Source organism: Lepisosteus platostomus, chromosome 10 (assembly GCF_059453375.1).
Source record: "Lepisosteus platostomus isolate fLepPlt1 chromosome 10, fLepPlt1.hap1, whole genome shotgun sequence".
NCBI lineage: Eukaryota > Metazoa > Chordata > Actinopteri > Semionotiformes > Lepisosteidae > Lepisosteus > Lepisosteus platostomus.
In genome coordinates, this window is record NC_142620.1 from 41,357,513 (window position 1) to 41,376,156 (window position 18,644).

The following is an 18,644-nucleotide window of genomic DNA, read 5'->3' on the forward strand; positions in this document are numbered from 1 at the left end:
GTATAAGTACAGCCTGTGGGGTTTGTTTGACGTCAGCTAGATGCTGGAACCCTCAGATGGGGGCAGTGTAGCGCCCTCGCTGGGTGATGAGGAGGACGCGCACCCGGGTAGTGCATGCACTGCAGAGCAGGCTGGAAGTTGTAGCCAGGGGATGGTGCACTGAGAGCTAATGTAAATAATCCCAATCGCATTTGTGTAAACAGCAGTTTAGTGTTTACCTGTGTTGTCCCTTAATGTGTAACCTGAATCTGCCATGTCACCTTGCAGCTCTCAACTGGCTACCCACTGAAGCTAAGCAGGGGTGAGCCTAGTCAGTACCTGGATGGGAAACCTCCTGGGAAGCTATGGTTGCTGCTGGAAGAGGTGTTAGTTTGACCAGCGGGGGGCACACACCCTGCGCTCTGTATGGGTCATAATGCCCCGGTATATTGGCGGGGACACTATACTGTAGTGGGTGCCATCTTTTGGATGAGGTGTTAAACCAAGGTCCTGGCTCTGTGGTCATTAAAGATCCCCGGGCATTTCTCGATAGGTGTAGGGAGTTATCCCGGTGTCTAGGCCACATTTCCCTCCTCGGCCTTTACTCTGGCCTCCAAATTGTCCCCATTTACAGTATGATTGGCTTGTACTTGACCTGTCCAGGGTGTACCTTGCCTTGCCCATAGCTGGCTGATGGAGGCTTAATAAAAGGTACTTGTTTGCCAAATTAGAGTGGTGTCTGGTTCTTTTTCCTGCGTGAACCAAAATTCGCTAAAATATATTCAGAAAAACATTTACGCATCACTTTCTAATTTCATAAAATGGGACATCATAGGAAGGGCTGGAATACTTTGAAAGGCAGTTTATAAATGCAATAAATTATTATGAAAATTCTACTGCTTTTAGGTGCACTTAGTGGTAATTACTGAGTGCCATCAGTTTTTTGTAATGGACTTAGTGAATACATTTCACAGGTGTTAATAATTTTGTGTGCTACTATATACACTCCTAAACATGTATGTTATATAGGTACTGTATGTGCATATACAAAGGTAACTTTTAAAACAATTAAAAAGTGTGCTCAAATGTCACAGTTACAGTGATTGATGTGGGTGTATTTCACCAAGTAATACTGTGGAGTGTTACCATAAGCGGTCACTTAGAAACAAAGCACCATCTTTCTTACAAAGGGCTGCTGTGACCCTGAGTCTGCCCTTAGATCGGCATTTTAACAGCCCTCCCCCACCCTAGACACACAGGAAGGCTTATTCCTGGTGAGCCTTGGCATCAAGCGAAGTTCGCTCGCTCTCGTTCAGGAGGCACCTGTTCTGCTGAGCGCGTTCCCGATGTAATGCGCGGCCCCGCGTGCACGGGGTGAGCGCGCTCTTTATGACAGGTCGGAGAGAAGGAAAGAGAGAAGGGAGCGTGCGTTTATCAAGAAGGGGGGGGGGGGACCCAGCTGCAAAAAAAAAAAGAGAAACGCGTAACAATGGCAGCATCAAGCACCTTGTTGTAGATGGTGGAGAACAGCCGAAGGGGCGCCATGAATTAGGAATCTGGGGTCTAAAAAACATGACACTACTTTGAAACGTGGGAATCGCATGGAAAAATGAAACGGTTAAAGTCCTTGTTTGTTTCGTGGAATATGAAGAATGCCGTAAAATAAAAAAATGGAGTTGTAGGGGGGAGAAAAGAGCTCTGGCTCCATCATTTCAGAGGCGCGTCCACCTGCTGATACTGGAAGTCCAGGCTGGGAAAAAAAAACATGGAGAAGTGGCTGCGTTGAGGAAAAAGACAAATTTCCCATTTTGTGAAAAGAGGAGGGGGGAGGGTGGGGGGATCCGGGCGACAGGGAGAAAGAGCGCAGTTTGGGTGCATTGAGAGGTAAGTCGGGTAATGCGGTGCCATTGAGAGTATGGGTTGCTTTATTCTGGAAGAGCTTGCAGATACAGTACTACGGCTACAGCACGATACATGCCTACAACAGCTACACCGGACAAAAAGGCCTTTTAAAAAAAAATCTTGTAACAATACACATAGCACGTTCAACAATTTCGGATACAGCTATGCAGTTCTCACATGCTTTTCTTTTTTTCTGAATGCGATTATTAATGATTGCAATGCAGCACTTCAGTGAACTGTGCATCACCGTAATTGTTGCAAAATGTGAGAAGTGCTGAATGTATCATTTCATGCCGTACACGCTTAAATCACGGGACGTTAAAAAAAAACAAATAATGGGGTTATCTTGGAAAACTTGAATGACTTTTGGGGAGCGGTAGACGTGCCGATACCCATGACTTGTGTATACGGATGTTTATTATCTTGTTTTTTCATCTGGATGTTTGCTATGCGTTAGAACAGGGAAAGTGTTTTTTTTTTACCACGTTGATCATCAGCTATCATTTTACACTCTTCCACTTAGTTCCCATGTTGCAGGAATTTGTAAAACGGCCAGAATTTGTCTTTGCATTTGCTTAGAGGGAAACGCGGTATTTTAACAAATCCAGAGCGAGCACGTTCTTTGGAACATGTTCCCCAAATGTAATTGCTGCTGTAGTATATCATGTGTTCAATCCGAGGGCTAGTTATCAGGGTTCTTTAATTAGTGTGCTGGCCTTTTGTAGATGCTGCATTAACGTGGTGTTGATTCTATGGTTCTAGCGAAGTGGTTGTGATAACTGTTAAATGTTGTTTATAAAATACGTAGCAAAGAGAGTAAATAACTGGTACTGTTTGTGAATTGTATGGCCGTGCAATGTTACAATAACAAACTGTGGAGTAACAAAACCCTTAAGTTGGCAAAAGTTACTTTTAGCAAAAATAGCGTTTACCAGTAGAGATCATAAGTTGTAGTAGAAGTAGTTGTACTCTCCCAAGTTCTCAGTGCACTGATAAAGGATACAAATTACTCAATTGTTCTTGTTTTGGTGCTAAAAAGGGGGGAGTTTTCACGTGTTTTTGTTTTATAATAAAACAAACGCAGTTAGAGGTTTACCAGTGTTAGAAATAGCGAAAATAAAGTTCAGACGGTATTGGCTAGGCTCTCCTTACACTGCGTTATTTGCTTGTTTGGACTAGTATGGTTATTTTGTTTATTTCTAGTGTTGATATTTGTATGGACCTTTGACTCTTCCTCTATCTGAACCTACAGTAACTGAGACCTGTTGGAGGTATTAGTAGGCATTATGTTAACCTGTTTGGTATGGACTGGATGTTTAAAGTGAGAGACTATTCCTTTTTCAGGACTTCATGCCTCAAAGGCCCAGGCAGGGTGGGTACCTGTTTGAGTCGTAGGGAGTTTGGTGTAATGCGGTATCTTAGCCTTTTTTCATCATCAACTTCATGGTGTTCACTGAAGGATAATCCTTTGACTTGCTGCTGACATCCTCCTCAATCTTCTTGCGGAATTGTGCTCAATGAGTTTCTCCTCAAATGCTTTCTTTCAGTGGCTCTAGGCTGCGTTTTGAAATTGAGCATGTTGTTGGAGCATGATTAACAAGTATGTTTTTGCCACAGCATTAATATGTGATTCTGTCTGAAAATCAGTGCATTTTATAGTTTATGGTGGTTATATACCTATACTTCCGTAAAACACAAAGGTGAATAGTATTGTGGTTCAAAACAAACAAGGAAGAGCAGTAACAGACATGATATGATAAACTAAGACATTAAATTAGCGTACTGTGGAACTTTGATAACACTGTACCAATTCCAGAAAATGAACTGTATTAAAGGGAGCTGACGTTTCTAGCAGCAGGTCCATCTTCCCTTACACTAAAGTTGACTGGTTTTGTTGTCAGTGCCTGTTTTGTGTGAACACAGCATGTTGTGCAGAACAGTGACCCAGCGATTGAAAAACTGGAGTGGTGCTGAGGGGAAATGAGACCTTTCCTGACCAGCAGCCCATATTGGTGGGGGTGTTGAGCTCACTTAGAATTGACACATAAGCGCATGATTTATAAAGGGGTCCTGCAAGTCATTAAAAAAAACATCCAGTGCTGAATTGCTCTGTGCAAACATTTACAGTAAGATAGGAGATATGAGGTCTTCTTTATGAAAACGCCATGTCGTCACCCCTTATATCATCAGACGTTTTACTAAAAAGTCTGTTTTAGTAAAAAACAAGTGTTTATTTTCAATACTACAAAGGTTACACATTCTAGAAAAAAAAGCTCTTTTCAAAATTTGTTACGTTCTGCCACTTATTTTAAAAATGCTTTACAGGGCTTTGTGCAATATAAAAATCTTTCTTATAATGGGTTAATGTCTCCATAAAACTCTAACAGTTTTAAAAAATGTAGCTTGCAGGTGTTAGTAGAGTGTAAGTATAAAACTAATTAACTTTTTTTGCACTCTTGTGGTTAAGTGGAAATATTCCTCCTTTTGAAGGGAATGTCCTCAGTGTCTGTTTGATGGGTTTGGATACAGAATGTATCGGTTGTTCGTTAGGTATCAGTCTGGGAGGGCATCTGTTTTTTTAGTATAATCAGTACTCAATATTGTTATGATCCATAAATTGATTTTATTTTGGAGGGGTGAAAATAGCAGTATTATTCATTAGTCTTACAGGGTGTTTGTGGTGTCATACTTTGTCTTTTAGAAAATCAACTTCTTTTCCATATTGTATATGTGGATGTAATCTACATAACTAAAAGTGCTATGAAATAATGCAACTAAATACAAAAGTCCACATGAACCATAACCAAAATGTTCTTTATTGGCATTTGAGCCTGTTTGGTTAATTGTATTGTAGAACCAGCTGATAATTAACAAATGCTGGTGTTGCGAAAACAATTTGACAACAAATAAAGGGTTCTTGGGATACTAATGTTTATTTTACAAACATATACAGTATTACTAGAAGCTCAGAAATTCATTTTCGTACCTCATACAATATATTTGATGAATGCCGTGATATTTTGTTCTGAGCAGTGTTAATGGGATTTAAAACGTTACCTGGCTTCAAAGGAATTCTTAATTCTAAGATTTAAGAAAGAACATCATGCAAGTAGTGCAAGGCATTAGATCATTCACTTTTGTTTGGTGTTTATTCAAGGCCTGGTGGCAAAAAAATGAAAAACTGTCAAGGAAGTTTGAAATGTTTTGTGTACTAAATTTTCAGGATAAACTGTGGGGGAACACAACTTGGAACATAAATTTTTCTTAGAAATAAGAAGACATCTCACAGTCCTGTACAGGTTCCCTGTTTTAGCTTTGAGGTAGGGAGTTAGATGCAGTAGCCTGTGCTCTTAAGTCTCCAGACCTAATTCTTCTCTAGGCAAGGCAAGGATAGGTCAAATATGGTTATGCAGTTTCATAAGTGTGGGCAGTAGGGTTATGTTTCGTGATTGAAGCCAAATGAGATTCCTGTGGGAGAAGCTGCTGTATAGATACACAAGAATGATTTATTTATTCTAATCATACATTTTGATGCCTTTCATAATTAAAGGCAGAAGTAGAAGGCTGTAGTAAAACAGGGTAGGTTAAAGAGTAATCCAAAGTTAGGATATATTATAGTATGTATTATGTTTTTAGCTCCAATTTCACAATGCTTTAGAATATATCAATGCACCTGTCTCAAGAATAACTTTTTGTGTTGGAAAATATTCATGTACCATTTGTGTCTTTTGGGAACAATACAAAAAGTTTGTGTGTCTCACAGCAATAGTCTCATACACTGCATTGCAGAAATTTGCTGTATTGCAATCTGAACTTGCCCCTTATTCCAGATGCAGTCTGCTGAATACATAATATTAGGTATTTTAAATTTCATCGATTATTCAGAGTGAAATGGAAGTTGGGAGAGTTTCAGAACAGATAAACTCATTGTTTAAAGTGAGGCAATAATTAAGTCAAGTTTATCTTTCAAGTACGTTTTTATACAATGTTTGTAATTGGGAATTGTCGGTTATTTTATATTTACCACGGTTAAAGTTGTAAAGGGCAGCACGCTGATGCAGTGCTTAGCATTGCAGCCTCGTAGCACTGGGGCTGTGGGTTCATTTTCACACCTGGTACTGTATGCTATCTGTGTGGAGTTTGCATGTGCTTCCAGTGTTCAAGTGGGTTTCCTCTGGGTGCTCCAGTTTTCTCCCACAGTCCAAGTAGTTCAAGGGAAAATTGACCTTAGGTGTGAACATCTGTGTTTGTCTGTGTGCCTGCCCTGCATTTAACTAGTGTTCCATCCAGTGTGTACCCTGCCTTCTGCCTGTTGCTTGCCGAGGATAGGCCTTGGCTCCTCTGTGATTCTAAATTGGAAGAAGCAGTTAGAAAATGGATGGATAGAAAAGTAGTGATTAATAGTTTTCAGAAATAAAAAAATGCTTGCAGTTTATCCACAGACATAAGATCTCGATTTCTTAAAGCAAATTTCCAATATCTTCTGGGAGAATTTTCTCTGGAGATCCTTTACGAAACCACCCAACAAGGTTCTTCGATCACTAACCTGTTAATAAATCAATGACTGAGACTAGACAAACGGCCAGCTTTCATTTCTGATCGTTGTACATGCAAGAAACAGCTTCATCTCACTAAGACATCAGTTTTGAATGTTATTTTCACTTTGATTCTTCATGCAGTTAATGAAAACTGTACATTTAATTTTTGGGTCAATAGTGAGCTCACATGAACTCCATTGAATAGGGTATTTGGGTAAGAATGTACATTTCTTTTTTTTAGTATTAAGTCGTCGTTTTGCTGTGATAGAGTTTTTAGAGTTGATGTGTTAGAGTGAAAGAGGAGTGTGAAAGTTTTTGTTAGCTGAGGTACAACATTCTGTCCAAGGTATACTGCACAACAGGGCCAGTTTTTCAGTCTGGGAGAGAAATGGTTAAATCTAAAATTGAGGCAGTGAAGGGCACCATATTTTTAAAGGAATCATACATGATTCTGAAGGACAGCTGTGTGATTGAAATGCCCTTATTTCTATAAAGCCTGTCCCTCTTTTCATTGAACCTGTGCTCCTTTGAATGGAAGTCTGCAGCTCCTCCAGAGACTTCATCTGCTTATTATACCACTAGTATTGTTTTAAGAGCTGTTCACCTTACAGTATATTCATACGTTTTGATCATTTAAACAATGAAACCTACGGGCTGTAATGTTGGGCTGAATAGAAAATTTCGCAATTAAATGAAAAAGTTACAAAATAATAGTGAAAATTGCTACATATTCATTATACATGTGTCAACGCAAGTTTGATTTGTAGACAAAAGGGTCAGGATTACTTTTGACAGCAATAGCTTGTGGATCAAATACAATCTGCCATAAAGGTACTGCCCTGAAGTGGAATGCAAAGGCAGAGAACAGAATATAGCTATTGTGCAGATAGTATTTTAGGTCTATAAAAAAATCTTTTCACTTCAGAAATTGCTGTATGCTTTTGAAACTGCAGTAAACGTATAGCATGTTTCCCCCTCTGTACTAAATATGGACACTTTAGTTTGAGCCGTTAATGTAAATGGTGAGATAAAACAAGATGCCTGGTTGCCATGATTTTCTACACTGCAGTTTCAATTCCTAGTTTGACCTTTAAACTCTGGTGTTTTACATTAGGGGAATTTGATGTTAAAATCTGAATACACATATTGTAGTGAGAAATGAAGTGGGGAAGAAAAACAGGCTTAACGCTTTATTGCAATTAGCTTTTCAGGCTGTGCTGCAGCCTCCCTCTGGTCTTAAATGGTGGTCAGGCTGCTTCTGAGTTTAGAACAGGTTGAAATGTTTGCTACAAAAAGTGGACTGGGCTTCTTTCAGTTAAATACAGTAGGTGAAGATGCTTTGTCACCTTGCTGTGTTGAAATGCAAAGCTAGATAGAAAACCAGTAGTGGAACCAATCCGGACAATATGACTTGCTCTCCTTAAATCAGTGTCTCCGATCGTAATTTTGATGCAGCTGAGCCAATGATGAGTTGCCATGTCTTGGAGTTAGGATGAATTCATATCTCCAGTAGTGAAAGGGAAAAACTTTGACTGCAACTCCTTTAGAGCTCCTTAGCCAGCCATCCATCCATTTTCAAACCACTTTATCCACTAAATGGATGTGGAAGGGCTGGAGCCTATCCTGGCAAGCAACATGTGCAAGGTGGCACACCCCCTGGATGGGACGCCAGTCCATCACAGGGCACACACAGGCTCAAATGTCAGTTAACCTACCAGTGCGGTTTTTAGACTGTGGGAGATAACCAGATCACCTGGAGGAATCTCGCACGAACAAAAGGAGAACGTACAACCTCCACAGAGCTAACACCCCAGGTCTGGAATGGAACCCAGAGCCCCAGTGGTGCAAGGCAACAATGCTAACCACTGCGCCACCATGCCACCAGGAGCTTTTCAGTAATAGTAATTCTGTGAATCAAGCTCAGAAAACTCAGTTTTAGTCAGGCAGGTAACGAATCAAGTTTTCATTCAAGTGGAGTATTGAAACATTCCTGCTAGTTTATGACCTAGTCTCTCTTAGCTGTCTTGTCCTGCATTATGCAGGTTTAGGTTTTGGAGTTGCTGTGCAGAGTAATTAGGCACAAAGGTAAGATTCTAGTGAGCCGGCTCGACACTTTGATTGCTTTTCATGACCCCAGGGAAGGAAATGAGACTACTCCATTGGGATAGTTTGAGCGCTAAGCTTAACTGCCTGCTCCAGGAGCTGGAGATCTCTGCAATTTGTCTTACTCAGCTTAGACATCAAAATTATTGGTCCACTACAAAACCACTTAGACTGTTCAGCAAAAGCAGTCTTCCATTCCTGCTTTCAAACTTTCAATCTTTTTACTGTAATTGCTGAAGAAAATTATTTTGCATCTTTATTTAAGGAAAAGGGCTTCTCGGCAAATGAAGCTTGTCATTTTAACCTTTTTCATGTTCTTATGAGTGTTCAGAAGATGGAAGGTGATGCTTCTGCTTTAGAAAGTTTCCCTAAATAAAAACTCACAACTGTCCTAATATTGAACAAATACAACAGCACGGAGATTCTTTGCAGTTAACTCTGCATAGCACTGTAGTCATCAGAATTGGTGACCCGATATTTAATTCTCTGTTGTGTTTCTGACTTAATTAATGGAGACAACTTTTAACAATCCAAAAAATCCAGTCTTGTTAAATCTTTTGTTGCTTTCACAAAATACTGTGCTTAAGAAAGCAATTCTGAAGAATTAGCATTCTGTAGAAGCATGGTTTCAGTGACCCTGCTGTGTGGAGGATTGCTGGGGGTGGGTCTACATACCTTGTTGCAACAGATTTTGTTTTCTTCTTAGCCAGTTGCATATAGTATATACTGGACTCTATAGAAAGCATTTTCGGGAACCTTTGGGCTTTTAGGAGACATTATTCTTAGACCATTTAAGAACATTAAATGTTTACACATGAGAGGAGGCCATTGGCTCATCCTGCTCTTTTGTTTCCAGTGAGCTTGTTGACCCAAAGCCCTCATCTTGTCATGGTGCTTTTGGAAGGATCCGATTGTTTGGCTTCTGCAGCACGATTAGGCACCGTTCCACATACCAAAACTCTTTATATAAAAAAGTGCTTTATATGTTCTATCCTGAAAATGCTTCCACTTCACTTAGATTTGTCTCCTCGAGTCCCAGTGTCCTAGCTGAGCTCAGAATAGCTCATTAGATGACTCTTTTTCATTTTCTGCCAGTAGTTTGAATACCTGTATCAAATTTTCACAAAGCCTTTTCTGTTCCACATTGGAAACAGAGCTCATTGTGTTCTCTCAGTTCATGCTGTAGCCATCAATTCAAGAACCACTGTGGTTGTGCAACTTTGAACTTTGGCCAGTGCTTTTTTTTGTAGAAAAGTAAAATTGAAGTAATAAATGTGCTTATGGATGTACTTAAGTTTTTAAGCTTTATTATCATAATAAGAATGATGAAATTTGCAATAACCTCTGTCAGTTCAAGACTTTTTTGTATCTTTTCATGTTATTCAGTATTCTAGTTACTTGCACGTGATGCTTTACTGTATACTTGTTTGCGTAATATGCTGTGTTAAATTGACTGTGGATGATGGCCCACAATTAAATGAGCTGTTGTATTGACCTTCATCCTTCCAGAACCTAAAGTTCTTTACTGATTTAATGGCTATAATAAATTGTATATAGTGCCTTTTAAAATAATCATCTAATTAATTCCTAGTGCAGCTATGGGTTTATGTTTTTACTTTTACTGATTTGCATCAGCTACATAAAACTTGATTAATGATACAGTAGCTTTTGTTTTTAAAAAGACAGCGTGTTATTTTGAATACAAAGATTTGATGGAGAAATTCGCAAGCATGAGAAACAGGCTTCCTGCAGAAAAAACAATTATATTTTACTATGAAATTATCATCCTTTTTTAAAGCTCCATTTTATGAATGTTCTCTGCTATAGATGTACTTTATTCTTCGAGCGGCTCCCAGGAGCAATTTGAAGGAGTCGGTTCCCTTGTGAGAGCAGTGCTTTGCAATAACAGACTGCCTTTTGTATAGTGCAGTTCTTAATGCAGGGAGGCTGCAGTTCACTTTAGTGTCACAGTTTGGGGGAGGAGATAGAAGAAGAAGCTGTGCATTTATTGGCATTGAACAAAAGATTGCTCTAGAGTTACCTGTTGAATGTCTCTCAACCTGTCATTTTCTTAAAAGTAGCCCTAGACTTCTAAAAAAAGCTTTTAACACTACCTAAATCCCACCTTTATTGCCCAATGGACTTTATATTGTTTTCTGCTTGTTCACCCTCTGCTAATTCTTAACTGTCCAGTAAAAGCAAGGGTTTCTTCTCATTAGAAGTAGTGTTCAGCCCACATTTTGTATGAGCAAGATAAGACCGATTTAGGTGAAGCTGTCTTCCTATAACCGACAGATACTGTTGCAAAATATCCCTGAGAAATATTTTACTGAAAACATCAGAGACTAGCAAATACAGCTGTCTAAATATTATATAAAACTAGCATTCCTTTTTGCTGGAATTCCAGATACTTTTGGAAAGCCAGTGTGATGCATTTGGAACTACCAGACAATCTGCTTGTTTGTAAAATGTCTGTATATTTGTATGTCTGTGTTTTTGTCCACTGCTCTATTAATCTACCTGGTTATTCTTTTTACCTCTGGTGCTCCAGTAATATTTTTCCTTCGAGGTGTTTGTTTGACTCTCATCTCAAATTCCTCGGGAGTTTTCCAGCCCTCTGACAGTCGGCATTTTAATTTAAATGTTATAATCAGCAGTTAAACTTCCCCTTTTATACCATAATTTGTAATCACAAGTGGGTAATTAAACAGCTGTGTTAGGCCCCTGAAACTTTCTCAGTGATTTGCTAGCCTGCTAAAGATACTGCAGGGGAAATGAAATCACTTTTTTTGTTTTCTTTGTCACCAGGTAGTCTTTTATTTATTAATTTATTTTTGCATTTTACTTCTTATGACTTCCAAAAGCATTTATTTAAAAAACTACAACATTAAAAATAACAGGAAATCAATGAAAAGCTCTTTTTTATTGAGTGTAAAAGTTTTGAAATTGGATGCATGTAAAAATGTGTAATTTGGGTTGTGTAACAAAATTTTGGTCATTACAAGTTCAGATAATTTTTCTTTTAGAACAGATCAAATGTAGTCGGTATGTCTGAGTTTCTGTACTCCAGTTTGATCATAAGCAAATGGGCATTTTAAAGGCTGCAGATTTAGTCTTGCTTTTATTTGATTAATATTGCGCTTCAGAAACTGTAATGATATAAACTTTTTTCACCCCTGATGTCTTGGTACTTATGGTTTCAGGAGTGGGATTTGAACTTCCACCTCTATAGACAATTGCAACCTTAACACGGAGCCTTAGACTGCTCGGCCATCCTGCCTTATAATGGAACCTTCTAGAAGGAGGCGCTTTAGCTAGAAAAAGAGCTCCACTGGAAAGGAGAAAGCTTGTGTATTACTTCTGAGTAGGAGTTGCCTAGAGCAATATACTTTTTGAAAGTAATCGGTGTACATATTCTTGTGAATATAGTTTTTTGTGTTTTTTTTTCTTTGGTTAATTGCGATTTTTCAGTATTTGTGCGTGGAACACAGCTCCTCACAACAAACACATTTGTACTTTCTATGCAATTGTGGCTGTGCCATCATCATTGCTACACTTCATCTGTGTTTCCAAACTATTCATGTCACAAGAGATTGTAACAGTACTACATGGCAAATGATTCGGAAAGCTTCAAATGCTGGTATTGGGCTGTTGGTCTTATTGCTTTGTCATGTGCTGAGATTCTGCATTACAAATGTATTTCTCAGTTTCAGAAGAGATGTGATACCTCCAGATACAGTACAGCCCAGGTTTCTGGGTGACCATTCAACACAGGAGAGCTGCTCTAGGCCACTGTCTTATTCTTCATTGACTGCAGCTCACCTTGTCCTTAAGGTACTCGAATGATTTTGCACTGCCAGAGTAATTTGACAGCTTAGCCACTCTGGACCCCCTCCTCATTTTTTAAAAATGTTTTTGCTTGCTTGTTCAGGGCATATGGTAACATACAGTATGCTGTATTTATTGGATATTTGCAAAAATAACATTTCTGTTGCAAGTGTTTACTCATCAGTTGGCAGTTTCATATCTTGTACAATGTATAACAAATGTTATAAAAAAACTAAAAGGATACAAAGTATGATTTTAAAGGCTGCTGGAAAAAGTTATGCTAGCTCATCAGTCAAATCCCAAGGGAGATATGATGACTCCTTACAGACAGCATTGTGGCTTCTTTAACAGGCTGTGATTGTGAATGTATTGTGTAGGTCATAGCTACATAGTGTAGGCAGTGTTTGTTCATGGATGGTCAGTAGGCAAAAACAAGTTATTGCATTCTCAAAAGCAAATTTCCTGATTATTATACTGCTACTTTGAAAAATGGATTGCTGGAAAGATGTTACCATTGGACAGGTCCTCCACAAATCTTTAGTTTAATTGCCATTTGATGATAGGCAATGAAGATGAGACTCCCATTACAGAGAAGATTTTACTAGCTGCAGGCTTTGTACGTAAATCAAGATAGTCTGGTGGATATTTCATAACTGTTACTTTTTTAAAGAAATGTGCAAAGAAAACAGCTGTGTTTTAAAATATATACAGTATGTATACTGTATATTTACTTTTCTCCATTATCGGAGCAATGTTTGAACAAAAGTGTGCTTTGTATTATGCTGGATGTCTTCGCAGTAGGAAGCTTATTTTAATCCCTGGACCTTTTTTTGTGTCTTGTTTAGTTTTAAAAAACATTTCCCTTTTCTTTTATATTTTTATGTTTCTAAAAAATATAAGGTGAACAGTTTTATGCTTTGACACATGTACAAAAGAGATCTACTTTTATGGCTTTCTAAAGTATGTGTCTAAGTGATGGCTCTGTTTTATTGTATGATGTCACAAAGTGTGCTTTTTAAAGAATCAAAAGAACATTCAGTTATTAAATTTTATTGTATTGTAATCCATGTACACGTGAATCTTGGCTGCATTTTGTAAAGTGCTTTAAGGTGGCTTTACGTAAGAAGGTGTTCACAAAAAGTTGAATTGTGCTGAAAATCCTTGCCTTCATACAGCTGCACTGACTTCTCAGGCATTTGTACCTTCTAATTGAGCACCTAACGTGATTTAACATTCCTTTTTCTTGACGCATGATTATATGTGCATTCTCTACTGTAAAGTAGTGCTGTCCATGAATGACCAAGCTACACTTCATTGAATTTGGCTGCCTATTCTTTAGAATGTAAATTGCTGTCGAAGCCCTCTCTTTCCTCCCACCTGGCACAGTTACATTCTTCATGGGGTTGTCAGGCTTTTGTCCCTTCCTGCTTTCCATACATAATCCCTCTGAGGCTGTTCTTTCTTTCTGCTAACTAACCCCTAGCACACTAAAGCACTCCCCGTGGAGAAGAGGGCTGCTTTTCCTTACGCCTGATAACAGTACACAACACAGCATTCCATTTTGTATCCTGCGTTACTTTAATAGATTTCAGTCGTTAGCATTTCAAAAGCTATAACCCTGAAACAAAGGTTGTTCAAACTTAAGGTTGCAGATTTGGAGCTCTTTCCCTAAACAAGACATGACATTTGCACGACAGATGAGGTTATATAAGAGTAGCAGTGATATAGCTGTGTTGTGCAATTATGTTTGTTGCTAAAAACGTACATGGAGACTTTAACCGTAGATATGGAACAATTTGTGTCATAATGTAAACCAGACCAAAGGAAGGTGAAATTACCTGTATATATTGACCAACGCACCGTTGAAGACTATAAAACATCACGATATTTTTTGGATTGTTTACTAGGAGAGACTAAAATGATATGAAAATTAATGTGAACTATCCCATCTGTGTTAGTGCCATCTTATATGTAATATACAATAAAATGATAATGTAATATGATTAGGATTGTTTTTTTTATTTCTTTCTACCTAGTGCTGATTAATCAATACTGAGTTTTGCAGTTGAGCATCAGTTTTATGTGTTAATCACCTCAGTCAATCATTTTAACCTCCTCCTCAAATATACTGTACTGCAGGTTCAGAGTAAAATCATTTTATACAGTTGTAAAAGTATTTATTGCTTTACTGTCTGCTTCCACAACCACTTAACATGTTTCCTTGTGTTTTTGAATAAATCCTTGAGAAGATCAAAGCTCAGTGTTTTGTGTTTTGGAATTCTCTTAAAATTGGGGTAAGAGTTCAAAATTCATACAAAGAGATGAAGAATTTTTCAGTCCCACTGTTGTTTTCAAGGCCAGCCACATCATAAGGTGGCTGTCCAGGAGCAACCTGCAAAAACTTTGTTTTTTTAAGTTATAGACGGTTAATTACGGCGGAATTAAAATGATTCTTGGGTTCATTAGAAAACAGTTCATGACTGTTCATGGTAATCCTTCTAAAAATGTGAGCATTTTTTTAAACCACAGGGGATACCATAGTTTAATTAATTCTTTAGAATACTCACTTACAGATTGGTTTAAGTAGAATTTCATTCTGACCTGGAAGCGTTTTTCAACATATTACCATGTTTATGATTTGCTATACAAAGGCCTATCAAGATGCAGAGAAAAAACATCTTGTTAAAACTATTAGTGATACTATTTTTTCCTGTGTTTTAAGTACATAAGAAAGGTACAAACAAGAGGAGGCCAAATGTCCCATCTTGCTCATTTGCTTGCTAGTACCTTATTGATCTTGTAGCTAGCAGCTTATTGATCCCATCAAGCTGATTCCTGACAGATCCCTGAGCCATTTGTGTAGTCCTTCATGTTGCTTTTGTCGATCTTTTAGGATTTTGCATAAAAACTCCTTATAAGCTACTCTTTTCACAACCAAAGGGATTCAGTTAGACTAACCTGTGTACAGTTTTTCCTTGAGGCCAGGAATTAACCCAATCAGAATTCTTTAATCTCTTTTCTTTTGACTTATAGAAATTTACAAGTATATAGCAAGTGTAAAATGGAGTTACTGATATAAAAAAAAGATGTGGCCAGTAGCCATATCACTCTGCAACTCACAACTGGCAACTAACTGAAGCTAAGCAGGTGTGAGCCTGGTCAGTACATGGATGGGAGACCTCCTGGGAAAAACTAAGGTTGCTGCTGGAAGAAGTGTAAGTGGGGCTGGCAGGGGGCACTCACCCTGCAGTCCATGTGGTTCCTAATGCCCCAGTATAGTATAGTAAAGACACTATACTGTAAAAAAAACGCCGTCCTTCAGATGAGACATAAAACCGAGGTCCTGACTCTGTGGTCATTAAAAATCCCAGGGCGTTTCTCGAAAAGAGTAGGGGTGTAACCCTGGCATCCTGACCAAATTTCCCATTGGCCCTTACCAATCATGGCCTCCTAATAATCCCCATCTATGAATTGGCTTCATTACTCTGCTCTCCTCGCCCCTGATAGCTGATGTGTGGAGAGCGTTCTGGCGCATTGTGGCTGCCGTCACATCATCCAGGTGGGGCTGTACATTGGTGGTGGTGGATGGAAATCCCCACTACCTGTAAAGCACTTTGAGTGGAGTGTCCAGCAAAGCGCTACATAAGTGTTAGCAATTATTAATTATTATTATGTGTCATATATTTAATGCAGTCTGACTTTTTTGCAGTTTTCAGTTGCTGTTTAAACTGAAAAATGGTCCAGAGTCATGTTTTGCAACCTGTAGTCCATTACATCCTGTAGTTATGTGAGAAGCAGCGTCCAATTGAAATGGGAGATAATGAACTTTTTAAATTTTTTTATGTAGTTATCAATAGTCACAACAGTCAGATAAATGAACATTCCAACGACATACTGGTAGATTAATTGGCCCTAGATGTGTGTGTACTGTATATGCATGTCTGTGTTTGTACCTGTGTCTGCCTTGCAATGGACTGGCATCCGATATAGGTTGTACCCTGCCTTGTGGCTGTTACTTTCTAAGATAGGCTCAGGCTCTCCCATGATCCTGAATTGGAAGAAGTATTTAGAAAATGGATAATGGATGAAATGTGAGTATATTAGTTTTAAAGCAGATTATTTTCACTGAATATGGAAGAAATATAGGAGGTGAGCAGTTAGGTTGAGATTTTTTGCCCCATAGTTTCAACTAAGGCAAAAGGCATTGACCTTACTGGCTGCTGCTCATAGTTGCTACATTCAGTGCCAAAGCCAGGCATGGACAGCTGACCATGTTAAGTGGTTTTTAACTAAATGTCTTCAGTACAGACCTAATGGCCACATTTGGTAGGAGCACACACAGGTTTTAGGAACCTAATAACCTAATAACAGCGTTGCTGTTTAGTGTTCCATTTATTGTGTTTTCTGCTAAACGGATTGTTAAAAAAAAAAACCTGGAGTGGAGACAAAGGAGTGCAGAGGTCTGTTGTTCAGGGTTGGTAGGGAGCAGTAGCCTGTTAAATGCAGGACTCACTAGAAGTGGCACTTCCAAACAGAGAACAGGAGGCACATCCTTACCCAAAGGGTGGTAGGAGTGTGAAACAAGCTACCCGGCCATATTGTTGAAGCCAGACACTGATTTCTTTTAAGAAATGGTTAGATGACATTCTTTGATCAGTTAACTACTAACTGCCAAATGGGCTAGATGGGCCGAATGACCCCCTCTGGTTTGTAACTTTTCTAATGTTCTGAAATAGTGGAGCAGGTAGAAACATTTTGCAGAGCACTGTGGAACGTTGCTATAAGCAGTGAGTAAGAGTTGGAAAATGTTTTGCTTATTTCAGGAGCCAGGGATTCACATTGTTTATCCCCTTTAGCTAGCAAGTTCAAAAAATGCTTTAAAAATATCAAGCAAGCAGTTAAGCAGAGTGTATATTTAATATCCCTTACTCCATCACTCTATGATTTAAAGAAAATTGCATAATTTCTAGTTGGTATAAAAACAGCAGTATTGCTTGTTATAAAAACCGTATCTTTATTCTTACCCTCTGATAAGATGTGATCAAATCCTACTGATGTCCTGCTGTATTCCAGTTGCATCTTAACAACATAAAAACAGTTAAAGCTGACAGTGCTAAAAGCAGTCTTTGGACTATTAAAATTGTTGAATTTTGAGTCCTGACATACAAATCTTTCATTATTGGAATTTTGTTTGTGATTTCTGGGCAATATGTTTTTGGTGTGGTCATATTCTAATAAAATGGCAAATGTAATTTTATGATGATCAGGAAGGCATGCACTGGTCCTCATTCTCCTCCTGCAGTAGAAGAGTTGTAGTTGTAGGTGAGGCTGATTGAATAATTAGTGATTAAAAAAAGTATGCTTCAGCTGTCACGTACAGTTGAGTAGCTCAATAAGACATGCTAAATAGGGGAACTGCATTCCGCATTTCTCAGACCAGTTATGAAATCTCAGTAACAAAATAAATTCGCTGACTTCCTAGAAAAATTTGCCAAATTTCAAATTAAACACAAAATTGTAAAAGTACTGTAAGCCGCCATGTCGTCATTGTGATGTTAGGCAGCCCTTCCTGCTCACTAGTTGCTGTAATGACTAATGTAATGTTATGTACAAGTGAATAAATACAGATTAATGCAGCAGACATTTTGCTGTAGAAATCTTCCAATGTGATCTGCATGCAGCTAACAAATAAGTAGTATTTGTTGGCAAAACCATCTAGAAAATTGATAGCAATATTTCTATTGGATTAAAAGATGTATTCACAAGCCTGCTTGTTTACAATGTAATAGGACCGCCTTACTTTTGTTGCCCCTTTTGAATCGCAGTACATGACGCTGCACATAAATGGAGATTTTGTTTACTTTGAGATGTAAATTGGAGGTTTTACAAGTTACTGTGTACATTTTATTGTTATTCTGGTTTGAAATGCACTTATCCATGCTGATTTATTCTAACCCTGATATAAATGTAAAATTAGAGTTGCACTTCCCTTTTAACTGATAGTGTTCAGGACCCCTTGAAGTGAAATCACAACTGCCCTAGGATCCTCTTAGGTCAGTCCTTAGTCAAGAGTCCTTAACTTATTTTCTCCCAACCCCCTGTGGCTAACTGAACACCTGTGAGCTTGCTCTGTGATTGGGGAGAGCCACATTGTGTGCACCTTCTGATGCACCGTCTGTGCTGTTTGTGCTGTGGGTTTGCCAGCTGAAAACAAGTATGTGTGTGCATATTGTCTTCATCACTTCAGTGCTGGTACAAGATTAGTAATGGTGAACATAATTAATTAACACCTAG

The 18,644-nt window shown here is 38.5% G+C and overlaps 1 protein-coding gene across 6 annotated transcripts in view; it reads left to right on the forward strand.

Annotated features, from left to right (window-relative positions):
- The first annotated feature begins 1,340 nt into the window (after positions 1–1,340).
- Positions 1,341–18,644, forward strand: part of nexmifb (neurite extension and migration factor b) — a 173,427-nt gene continuing 156,123 nt past the window's right edge. For all 6 annotated transcript variants that reach the window (XM_088649008.1, XM_088649010.1, XM_088649013.1 and 3 more), the window contains exon 1: positions 1,341–1,863. The gene's annotated coding sequence lies outside the window, so the exon portion shown is untranslated. The remainder of the gene's footprint in view (positions 1,864–18,644) is intronic.